This window comes from Cygnus olor, chromosome 6, assembly GCF_009769625.2.
Source record: "Cygnus olor isolate bCygOlo1 chromosome 6, bCygOlo1.pri.v2, whole genome shotgun sequence".
In the NCBI taxonomy this organism is placed as follows: domain Eukaryota; kingdom Metazoa; phylum Chordata; class Aves; order Anseriformes; family Anatidae; genus Cygnus; species Cygnus olor.
In genome coordinates, this window is record NC_049174.1 from 18043604 (window position 1) to 18056391 (window position 12788).

Below are 12788 nucleotides of genomic sequence, written 5' to 3' on the forward strand. Positions count from 1 at the left end.
GAGAAAGAAAGAAAGAAATGAGAGAAAGAAAGAAAGAACACCGTAACACTTGGAACTGCTCTCTAGAGTTGCAGGAAGGGTCACGCGTTGCACGCAGCACACGCAGAAATATCAAACTCCTTTGATCATGGTTCAACAGTTTCCAGTGACCTTCCTGCCGTGTGTGCACAGGCTGCTCCCTTCTGCTCTCTTACCTAGTCTGACTCCATTTTGCATTGAAAATAGTCAATTGGTCCTGGCCAATTATCGATTTAGGGACTAAATATTGGTCCATATATGCCTGTACAACAATTAATGTATTACTTAGAAAAGTAACGAAACATACAACATGATGTGAGATCAATTCCAAGAAGTTTCATTTTCAGTTGCACTCTTAGAGCTCCTGTAAAAATGTTATTTTATATGTAATGAAACTGTGTTCTACACTTTTAAAAGAGCCTATCCTTTTAACTTGCCAAAGGGGACTCTCTGTAATCCTCCTGCAAAGTTTCTACTTACTCTTCCAAGCTCTGAGGGGCCGGTGCATACACAGTCTTGCCAACTGTAAAAGCAAATAAGTTCTTTTATAAACAAAAATGTTTCTCCCCATAGGCATTAAATGCTATCTACAAACAAAGCTGTGCCTGTGCTTCACTCCCCCTTTTGAAGATGTCACAAGAAAAAAATACAAAGCAAATTTGGGCCTTGGTAACATTTTCTGTGACTTGTTGCTCATTACGCCTCTGTGGTATCTGTGCTGCCTGTTCTGTGTGTTTCTACAAATACAGACTGCTAATCATAAACTTTGGTGAAGCATAAAAGTAAACAGAATGGCACTTTGTCTCCAGACTGTGGATTTTGCAGCAGTGCTGGGAGTAAAAAGCAATTCAAATAGTTTCTGTCACTAATGTGGGCTAGTAAAAGCCTGTGAGCACAGAGATTGCCTGCACTTACTAACCTACAAGTCTTAAAGACACCTTGGAGCGGAATGACTGTTTCACACGGTAGGAGGATGGAGCAGTTTGTTGGTACTTAACTTCATCGCTTGTAACTTGGCTTTTCTGTAACCCCTGAAAGTATCCTCTTAAGAGTTCGCTAATGCTGCCATAAGTCTCAGAAGAGATGTTTATTTGATGTCTCCCTCCCATTGCCTGTCCAGTGCCCAGGAAATCTAACACCTTCATTAGCCCAGTCATTTACATCCAGCAATGTAAGTGTACTCTTCCTCTGTATCAGATCCATGCTAGGCAGCCCTTTTATAACATCCCCAAATGAGCCAAAGCAGCTTGTTGTCTGTATTACAGCCCCCCAAAGGCTGCAAGGTGGCAGCTTAATGGAAAACAAAATATCTCAGTTGCGGTTATCCTTCCCTTTTGATGATCAAAACTCTCTGGGTAAGAACGTGTAATGGATTCCTTCTGTAACGGATAATCCATCCGAATTTTTCAAATTAAAAAACAACAACAACAACAAAACAACTATAAGTTCATTCTGTTATTTCATAGGTGATGGAAGCAGGTATTTAAAAGGTTTTTTTTTTTTTTTTTTTTTTTTTTTTTTAATGTCTAAGGCTATTGATATCACTAGCATTAGAGCACAATTATTTGAAACAGTTATGATACTGTCCTTTTTTTTTTTTTCCTGCTTTCACAGTCAGGCTTTTAACATATCTAAAAATTTCAACAGTAACCCAGGTACAGAAATAATCTTGAGGAAAGGATGACTGTCATAAAAATACTTTGATTAAAACATGGAGTATATATTGTGTGGCTGCTGCCAATGTTGTCTGTGTTCAGTATCACCAAAATGTCAATGAGATAGATAATAGTACTTCACAGAACATAGTAGATAATTGCTACTTCAATCTTAAAACATACATATGGCTTAAGATACAGCTTCTGCAGAAGCTACATTAAAAATGTAAAACAAATCTATCATGAATGTGTGCAATAGTCAAGCCTTCTACTCCATAACAGTATATCACTTTAATTTTTGTATGTTTTCCTCTCTGATTTTACCATTCTTTTTTCCTTCATCAAATAAAAAAAGGTATTTTTCTAGCTTGCTGGGTTTTAACCTACCTAAATCCCTTTCTCATTTGGAAAATGGAACTGTTCTTGTCTTTTTTTTTTTTTTTTTTTTTTTTTTTTTTTTTTTTAAGTATACAGCAGATTAGAAAAGAAATCTCTGCCTACAAACCTCAAAGATAAGGGCCAACACAGGGCTGAGGAAGAAGGGGTGTTTGTTCCTATTCATCTTCGTCTCGCCAAAACAGGAACTGCAGATGCCTCCCTGCAGTCAGGGCAGTGCTTTATCACTGAAGAGCTCCATGTTGAAAATCATCCTTTTGCAAAGGGGACTGCTTTGGCTACGTTTAGCATTTACTTGTGTGTAAGAGTGCTGTTTGCAAGAACATTGTCCATGTGGCAGTGTCCTGTGTTCACATGGATGGATGTTCAAGCAGTTGTTTATCTCGCATCCTGCCCCACTCAAAATAAGCACCCATCTATCTATACAGGCCTGTGAAAATGGATTGCTCCTCATTCCAGCAGAAAGCTTTTAATAAAAGTGGAGACACCACCAACAGGCTGTGCACACGCTGCCACAGAGCCCGCAGAGAGAGCAAGGAGAAGGCTCAGGGAACGTCTGGGCTTAACCCGCTGCAGTGGAGGTGGGTATGTGGGTACTGGCTCACCTGTCCTTTGTTAAGCCACATTTTGTCAGAGGCTGCAGAGCCCCATGTTTTCTGTGCTGCCTAATAGCCCTCCCTTGCAGCTGATTGCTGAAACTCTTGTGTTGACTTTCTTTCTTTCTCCCTATTTAAAATAGCAGCTTTCATTTCTCCTATTTTGCAAGTAGTTGGGGTTCCTTCTGAAAACTGGGAACCTTTGAAAACACACAGAGATCCTGCTGGTGTCCTCTGAATATATAGCTTATTCTCCTCAGCTGGGCCTGCAGGGCTGCTGCTGAGCCATCATCCACATATCCATCAAAGGTGGTTTTGTCATGTTTATTCCAGACTGTTGTTGATTTTAAAAATAAAGATCAAGCTGTGTGCATTAAGAGAATCCCACCACAACCTCTTTGCCAAGACCTTCATTCCTCCTCCTTGTACACTTGCCTAGGCCTTGTGTAGCAGAGGTGAAAACCACAAACATTTATTTCAATCAGCAACTTTTTTAATATAAGCAAGTACAAACGCAATAAAGTGTGAAATCCTGTCTGTTTGTGTTTGTTTTTAACTAAGCAGGGGGGAAAGGTCTGATGTGTCTCGGCCTGTGTCTCTGTGCTAAGAATCCTCTGCTCTGGTGCAGGAGCAGTGCCTGCACCCTGGCACCTAGCTCAGCACCGCACCCTAAGTGACCACAGGCTCATATGTTATGGAAGAGCATTCTGTACAGTAGATTAATAGCAAGGATATGCCCTCCTATCATCACCAGGGAATCTTATTCCAAATGTTTATTTCTAGAGCTTTTTGTGGTTTATATTCTTTTAATGAGATTTTATTTTCCCTCTGTCTTTGTACATAAAACTATTTATTTATGAGGAGCCTCTAGTTTCCAAAGCAAGAGATAACCGGGGTCCAAGAGGCCCAGTCTGCCAAGCCCTATCCAAGCAAGCAGGTGAAATCACGGCTCCATGGAAAGCCGCAGCATTGCTCACAGACCTCACGTACGCAAGGCCCCAGCCCCAACATGGGGCTGTGCACGCTGGCTCAGGTGAGAAGCTCATTTCCAGAACATCCTTGTTATCTGCATTGACTGCTCAGCACCTTGAAGGTAAAGGTCCGTGTGCTAGACGATTTACCATCTCATCGCCTTTTCTTCCTCTTCCCTCTTGTTGTTGGCTTGTAAATCTACGCCTGCCTTGGAATTTGCTCGAGTTCTTTTTTGCAGTCCCTGCTTCCATCCCTGGAAGGCAGCTGGCGTTTGCTGAGGAGGGCGCTAGGTGGCACTTTTGACTTCTTTGCTGAATTCTGCACGTTGCAGCCAGGGGAGCAGCTTTAACGTCAATGTCAAAAACTCAAGAATATGTCAAAGAGATTTATTTATTTATTTATTTATTTTTACCTCTGTTCCAGCGCTGGTATGATAAGCAGTTCCCAATTCACAAGCTGTGGTCCTGTTATTTAACTGTCAGAAACTTTGATCATGTGTGTTTGGTTATGGTCCCTCGTTTCAGGAGCACTACACGCTTTTTTTCTGTTGGGACAGCAGCTTGTTTACTCTAGACGTATACGGCCTGATTCCCCCGTGCAGTTACACAATTCCTTAAGCGAGGAAAATGCCAGTATTGGCATAAAAATGATGCAAGAGAATAACACGTATGACTCTACCCTGTTTCAGTTCAACCTGAAAGCAGCATACTATTAGAACTAAACAAGTAGTCTTTAACTGCAGCTGGAGAAGAAGGTAGAGTTAGAACAAAATATCTTTTATTGAAAAAATCAAGTGGAAGTAGCAGGTAGTTGTAAGAAAGTCACTCTGACAATATTGCAGACTTAATATAAGAATTTACTCAAAATATTGCAGTCCTAATATAGAGTTTATTCAGATATTTAAGAGAAGAAATAAATTCCTTTCTATTATGAGCCAAAGAAATAGAAAATCAAATTGAGATCCCTGGATATCCATGAGATTGAAATATTGGCCATGAAATTAAATGAAATGCCAAATGGCTGAACACAATCAGGAAAAGGTATAAAGAAGAAACAATGTCAGAGAAGAATCTGTAAATTTCAGAGGGAAAAGTATAAAAACAACAGGGGGAAATATATATATATTATATATATATAGTGGTAGAATTCGTCAAGAAGAGGGTATGCCAATTGTGGCCTGTAACTGAGGAACATGAAGGGTAGAATGCTATAGCAGAGATGAAATAAAGAAATAAAACAAACAATTGAATTTCTGCCAAAGAAGATAATACACTGCAATCAATATATATTTTTGGATAATGTTTAAACTGTGTTGTACAGGTGATAAAGAGTGACTTGAAAAATGGTGGGGCATGTGTGATCACAAATGGAAACTTAGGAAGTGGAAGAAGTTTTACAGACATTTGAGTCACATGATGAAAATATTTCCAAAGCTCCTACTTCATGCTACCACAATCAGTTTTGCCTTTTTTTTCCCCACTAATCAATTACTTACAGAGTACCCAACAGGTGCAGCAGATCAGAACCAGTTGATTTACTCAGAGCAGCCTGCTTTAACATCATTTTCCTGAGCAAAGCAATGTTTCTTCCTGCTCTGGTAGGGGAATTGGACTAGATGATCTTTCAAGGTCCCTTCCAATCCCTAACATTCTGTGATTTGCCTGTGTACAATACTCAAAAAATCTTCAAGGTTTGTGTTTTTTTTGTTGTTGTTTTTTTTTTTTTGTGTGTGTTTGTTTTTTCCTCCTTTGGAGAAAATTAGGCTAAATTTGCGAAGTCTTACAGTGACTGAGCAGTAAGAGTACTGAGAACATGTAAGTAACAGATCACATAGGTCAAATTGAATGAACAGGTATTCTCGGTCAAAAAGAGCCATAACTTTTATGTACTGTTGTTAATAATGTTATCAATCGCCTACTGTTAGGTCTTGTGGGTATGTGAAAAATGTTTTTTGTTTTTAATAAAAAAGTGTCTATGTACAGTAGATATACTTCTAACCCATAATATGAGGCAAAGGATGAGATTTGAAAACTATTTCCAGATAAAGCAATTAAAAACAGTATGTGAAATAGTGATTTTTGGTTTTCTTGATATGTGATACTATTTTTTTTCCAGCCTGCCTGGTTAGCTTGTTATGAATCTGTGAGTATTGTATTTGACTTCAGCAAGCTCATCTTTTTAGTGTAGTCAAGACACAAGGTGATATGCTTCTACGAGCAATCGAATGTGTATGTGTAGGATGTCTCTGCAGCATTGTTTTGTCCCCTGAAAGCAATTTCAGAAAGAATCTCTTACTATTGAAATCATTAAGGGCTATTCTGAGTTCCACTGGAACTCAGGGCAACCTGATTTGAACTTTTTCTTTTCCTCATTTTGTGTAGCTAGGTAAATTCATCATGCATGACATTTACTTTGCTAGGTCACAAGGTTAGTCCAGTTCTCCACACCATGAACATACATTAAAAATGCTGAGTTTTAGTTTGACGTTCTGCAAGCTAACCGTTAGCTTCATATGTTGTCTTCTGACAGATATCAGTATTATGAAGTCTAAGGTGCAGCTGTGGGTATTTGAGGTGCCAGTAAACAGAGTGCCATGTCTCAGCTGCAGGAACCAAGGGGATGTGGGCATCATGGTGTAGCAAAGGTAAAGCTTTTGTAAGACCAACTCTATGTGTTGTAACAAAAGGTATTGTAACAAAATACCACAAATCCTCATAACTGCATAAGGAGGGATTCTACTGCGAAATTGTAGACGAGCAGATAATAACTTTCTTCTTGAGTAAGCTCTTTTTACAAAAGTGTTCTAAGGTAACCAAAGTGATCATAAATATCCAGTGTACTGTCCTCAGTTGTATGATGACTACCTTCAGGCTTATGGGTAACAGCACTCAGCTTTCTCCTAGTCTCTGGGTGAGATTGCTCTCAGGGCTGCAGAGACTGGGTTTGTCAAGGTGTTGAAGCCTCAGAAGTCTGGAAAAATCTCTTGTAGAGGGTTGTTAAGTACTTTCTCTGACACCCCCCTTCAGTAAAGAAGAAATCCAGGGGTCCATTGTCTGTCTACAAATTTATGATTTATTTTCACTCAGGTTTCCGTTGTTGCTTAACTACCTCCCCAAACACCCATACCTTGTAAGCTATAGTTTATTTGCAGTAACCATGTGAGTCAGTGTAAGTGATCAGATGGATCTAGATACAGATAAGTACTCTGGGTTGTTTCTGAACATCCTACACACAACTGCAGGAGGACAGACACTAGAAAACAACAAACACTGAGTCCTGAACTTGCACATTGGCTGTAGGCATACTGCCAATTTCCACATAAAATTTGGCTGCTCTCAATAACCAAGGAGCATTGAGTAAGTATTTTTCCTGTAATTGAATATAACGAGATTACTTAAGCAAGTGCTAGCCTCTCCACCCATTGTTATAATTGTCGGGTTAGTAAGATATTTAGATATTTCCGTGCTGTTGACAACTAGGTGCATTGTTGTCTGGAAATTGACACTGAGATTATACTTGTAGATTTGCAGATAGATTGCACCCTGATTCAATTGGTATTTGATTTGCCAGCATTCTTGCTCTCTGCTTATCCTCTGTATTCATATCTATTCTTGGAAAACGTCACTTTTCTGTTATATTTACTGAGAGGTTATTTAGAGAGATGCTTGCTCTACGTTTTCAATTGACAGTCCTACTTTGAAGCTTACCTGATGCTTCCTAGGTAAGGTGGTGTTATCTTTTACTTATCACCATGCCCTAGCAATTGGCTCCAACTTCCATGCTAGCTCTCTGACTCTTTCTAGAAGAAGGAAAAAAAAAACAAACAAACTTAATTTTAGTGTTTTCGGAAACAATTTGCAAAAAGCTACTTGCTTACAGTAAATTCTTGTGGGCCTTTCTTCAAACTACCCTGGCGTTTCCTGCTTTGAAACAAGCACTAGGAATTTGCATAAAATACAAAGATGCATTGTAGTCCCCTGAAAATCTGTCCAAATTGGCTCAGCTGTTTATCTTTGAAAATATGTTTGCTTATGGTCACTGCTAGATCTTAAAGCTAACTTATCTTAAGCCCCCTCTCATTGAGGGGGTTTAAGCCTCTTGCAGGGTCCGGTGTGGGGCCCAGAGGTATTATGTTTTAGGTGAATGCCTCTGATGAAGGCCACAGGTCAGAAGGAGGACTTGCATACTGGTTGTTCCCAGCTGCTTTTCGCTGTTTGGTCTGTTGCCCAGACCAAAAGCAGGCGCTGTCTCTCCCGTACATGTTGAATTACTTTAGCAGCACATAAATGGAAAACTGTGCACTACTTAAGGGCATGTAAATGGACACAAACATCCGACTTCTGTGAATACAGAACAAAGGGGGAAAGCAGTTAATGATTATGTAATAGGTAGTATGGGAATGCTCAAGAGGATCAAATTAAGATTTTGGGGACAACTTTCAGTCTTAAGTGACTTAGTACCTACTGGAAAGCCTGGCTTGCAATGCCAGTAATAGGGTTTTCTGTGCCCTGCAGTACAACTGCTTGGAAGTTCAGCTGTCAGTAGTGGAGGATAGCTGTGATGGACTATATGAATCTATCCTCTCCATAGTTTGCAGATGAAATAATTGCCTCTCCCATACATTAGGCATACTATGATAGCTATGATCATTGCTAGTTCCCTGTTTTTTTATTGTTATTTTATTAAGGCGGGGGGCTTTTTGGTTATTTTTTGATTGGTTGGGTGAAACTCTGTGGAAATGGTGTCCAGGACTGTCATCCTTATTTACAAATACCTTAATAGGAAAAGGAAAGCCGTGCCATTATGAACCCTGGGTGCTGGAACAGGAAGGGGCTCCACCCAAAACAAGGGTTTGAGGCCAGAGGAGAACATGTGGCTCAAAGAAAAGGTCTAGAGAGTTTTTTGGTTAGGTAGTCCACCGGTCCCATAGTCCGGTGTTTTAGTTATGCTGCTGTTCTTGTGGTACAGCCTGCTTAATAACAAGTTCCTGTTTCTTAACAACTGCATAGTCTGTTGCTAGGCTGCATGTAATCTGTTTCAAAAGAATAATAAAAAACTTCAAGAGGAAATGGGCTTATTAAGTCCTAATTATTTATTTCCTTGCATATCCTTTTCTCTTATTATTCTCAGGCAGCAGTTATCATTCATACAACTTTCTTTAAATAATTAATCTGAATTCCAAATAGATTTTTTTTCTTTTTATTATCTCATCATGTGCCCTGGGTACTACAATACTTCCATGCATGTCCATTCCTCAGTGTTCCCCACAAGAAGATGCCAGACCCAGGTCAAGTGCTCTTTCCTGATCTGGAGTGTCTGTGTGACCTCTGAGATAGAAATACAGCCCTGCTTCCCCTAATTGCTCATGCCCTGGAGAAGAATCAATCACTGAGCAGTCTGTTCAGCCAACTCATGCTTTAGTAAAAATAATGTACTGAAGGATGATAGTATTTAAATTTTTATTAAAATGCTGAATTGTTAGTGATCTTTTAAGAGGAAGAAAGTTCAAGGGAGCAGGAGGCATTATTTCTTATCAAGACTCCTCAGTACAGTACGGCATACGTGCCTTCCTGCTTCCCCCAGAGCTTGTACCTCCAAGGCATGCTGTTTCTGTAGGGAAGAGTGCTAGGCAGAGAGCCAAAAAATCGGAAAGATCCCATTATACTTTGTACTTCCGAAAACTAATCCAAATCAATTTCAGAGTGGTCTTTGTATGGTGCCAAAGAGAGAAACTTAACATCAAATAAATTATGAAAGTGTCTTCCTCATTTGTGTTTGCACCAAAAACTATCACCCCAAGGTTATGGAGCTGGGAATTACCCAAATGGTTTTACCACCTTGCAGTGATAAACGTGCATTTGTTGGCCTAGCTTTTGCGCAGCCCCGACCCGATCTTTTGGTCGGGCTGTGTTGGCCCAATGTAGGGGACAGGGTGGGAACAGGAGGGGAGGGAGTTGCTAACTGTGAGTCAGCATTGCTGCTGACTGTCAGTCAGGGTTTGTATTAAGGGTCTACATTTGTAATGCAGCAACACAAAAATTACTCATCCAGCATCAGAGCATTTAAAATGAAAGGAGATGTACAATGGCAGCAGTATAGTACTAAAGTGCTATAGTATATAGTACTTTATAGTACTGTAGTACCTTCTATGTAGTACTTTTACTTTATGTAGTACTTTATAGTGCTATAATACCTTCTAAAAGTTTCCAACAGTTTTTTTTTTTTATCCCTATATGTTTAAATACCTGTTTGCATTGTTTATGGGGTTTTCTTTAACCCTTTCTTAGCTTATTTAATTCTTTTTAAATGCCGTTGGTTGTTGCTATTGATATTACTGCTCTTAACATACACTGATTTTGTTTCTGGTAAGATTCCTGCAAGTATTTGACAGTAGAATGTACCTACTATGGGTGAATTTATTAAATGTATCCAACACAGTGCTTCATAAATTGTCAGTCATGTACAAATCTTCAATACTTTTGGGTGGAGGTGGCTCTCCCTTCCCTTGTTTTGTCTTTCTAGATGTTATGTGAAACAGGAAGAATGGTTCTTTTTTTTCTTGAAGTTCCTAGTTTGGTGGGGGAAACTACCCAGCACACAAACTGAGGGCATTGCATCTGATGGACAAGCTTAGTTTCTTCTGTAAAGACACCTATTGCTATCCATCTGCTACACGTAACGAGCTGGTTTGGGCCAAATAAACAATGGAAGAAAGTAGATAACCTAGGGAATGGTGTACTTGCCTTCTTCGTGGCAGCAGTATCTGGCTGAGTTCCTAGAAGATGGGCAGCTCCAGCTGCTGTCTCCTCAACTGCATTTAAAATGAGAAGCCACGAGAAAGGTTGGATCCCCTTTTTCAGCAAGAAACTGCTTGACTATTACCAGTTTTTAGATTTTACTGGGGAGATTAACTGCCTGACCAGCCTTGGGGAACTGATGCCATGTGGAAAATTAGGTTGCTTTTGTTTCTAAGCACCACAACTGATATGTGTGTGTGTGTATATATATATATATCTGTGTGTGTGTGTGTATGTATGAGGTTAATGTAGAAACTCAGAAAACTGACACAAACTTCTGAGAGTCCCAAAGGGGAAATGATGTTGCAAGTGGTTTTCCATACTGACATACGGCATACCTATTTGTGTAACTTTTTGCCACTACCTTTTTTTTATTGTACTTAGAAACAAAAAAGAACCAAAGCGTTAAAACTGCCCCCAGAAGCTGGGTTCTCTACCTCTGCCAGCACGTGCGCAACATCCCTCCACCCAGCCTAACGAGGCCTGGCACGAAGCAGGCTCAGCAGCCCCGGGGGATGGGGGCTGCTTCCCCCGCCGGCAGGAGGTGTGGAGCCGGGCCGCTATCCGTCGGGGCCAAGCCCAGGGCTGCAGCCGTGGCGCGGGATGATAAAGTCGGTCAGCCCGGGCAGAGGCGAGGCGCTGGCCCGCCGGGGGACAGAGGCTGAGGGCAGCAGGCGGCTGCCGGCAGCGGGGAGCCCGGTGCGGCCGCGAGGGAGCGGCTGCGGGCGGAGCGGAGCCCCGGGGCAGGAGGCGCCGAGGACAAGCGGCCGCCGCCATTTTGCGGCCGCGCTCCCCCCGCGGCGCTCGGGCCGCCCGCTCCGAGCGCCGGGCTGCCGGGGCGGGCCGCCTGGGCCGGGCTAGACCTTCCCTCCCCTCCCCTCCCCTCCCCTCCTGGGCCTCGGTACCGGCGGCCTCGGCCTTGTGGAGGCTGTCACCTTGGCAGGGGAGAAATCCTCTATACGTGCGCTCGTGCGGAGGTGCCTACCGAAAGCTAAGTAGGTAAGCGGTCCGCTCCTGCCCCCATCCTCTAGTATTTTTATTTTCTTTTTTTTTTTTTTTCCCCAAAACCAGCTGTCACAGTGGGTAGCGCTGTTATTTTTTCACCTCGCGTGTTTCCCGGTGGAAACGCCGTGTGCTCGGGGCTGGGGCGGCTGCGGGAAGGAGGGGCAGGAGGGGGGCGGCTGTTTATCGTGGCCTTTTCTCGGTGAGGAGAGGGATGCTTCATCCCTGCGGGGCAAGCAAGATGTTTTCCAAGAGATGCTGACAACCAAGTGTAACCTGTATGCTGAAAAATGTTCTGCTGTTTGCATCAAAAACATGTGTCTGGTAACGAGTCCTCAGATGAGCCTAACTGGAAATTAAGGAGGTGTGCTTTCCATTTATTTTTCTTGCCCAGTATTTTGCGCTGTTGGCAACTGTTGCTTCATTGGGACTTGTCTGAGCGCCCGCACAGACAGATCCTGCAGCAGCGCTGGGTTCCACCGCTGTGAGGTCTGCCCGCCGCAAGCTCAGGGCAGGCCTCGGTGTCTGGGGGTTTTGTGGACGCTCACTTTCCGCTCCTGCGCTGTTCCACTGCTGTCTCGTAACCGCAGCATGGAGAACTGGAAAAGCAAACGTGACCTCAGAAAAACAACCGCTCGGAGATGCGTAAGGCCTGAAATCTCTCGTGGCATTGTTTAGGTTGCAAGCCAGCGGTGGCACGCTTCTCAGGTTAATTGCTGCTACAGTATTATTCTGTATCTGCTTTCTTGGCCCAGTAAAGAGAAAAGCAAATTTTGTGGTTAACTTGCAAGAATAGGAGCTGTAGTAATCACTTCTTCCCACTTAATTTTATCGTTGTAACTATCTGCAGATGCTTCCTTTTTTTTGACTTAAAGTAAAAACTCTTAAAAAAACATGTATGTTGCGTTCTTCTCTGAGATGCTGGAGCTGCCGTGAAGGGTAACTTTTCTTGCCCCAGTCTAACTCTCAGCCTCATGAATACATTAGTGTCACACTTGAGGTGTTTCTGCATTGCATTAGGGTAGCAAATAAGGTCACAGCGTGGGATATAATTTATGAACAGTGTGCAGTCTTGCTAGTGTCATCAGAATTATCCTGAGAGTAGTGATCAGCTGGAAGTTTCTCTGAGAGACCAGAGAGATGTACATTGAGGTATCTCCTACAATCTCTCATAATTTAAAACAAAACAACCAACCAACCAACCAAACAAACAAACAAAAAACCCAGCCAAACAAAGGAAAAAAAAAACACGAAAGGGTTTTTCCTGCCGGGAAAGGAGGAGACAACTTCTGTAGTCTGGTGCCCAGAGAAGAACCTGATGTTGCTCAACTCCCAGCTGCTGGAGAACTGAC

At 42.0% G+C, this 12788-nt stretch overlaps 1 protein-coding gene across 3 annotated transcripts in view; it reads left to right on the top strand.

The window, feature by feature from the left end:
* Positions 1-5274: 5274 nt before the first annotated feature.
* Positions 5275-12788, top strand: part of GPR155 (G protein-coupled receptor 155) — a 35282-nt gene continuing 27768 nt past the window's right edge. The window contains exon 1 of one of the 3 annotated variants that reach the window (XM_040562028.1): positions 5275-5451. The gene's annotated coding sequence lies outside the window, so the exon portion shown is untranslated. Of the gene's footprint in view, positions 5452-10916; positions 11434-12788 lie in introns of those variants that run through there. The other 2 variants (XM_040562030.1, XM_040562031.1) reach the window with 2 other exon arrangements.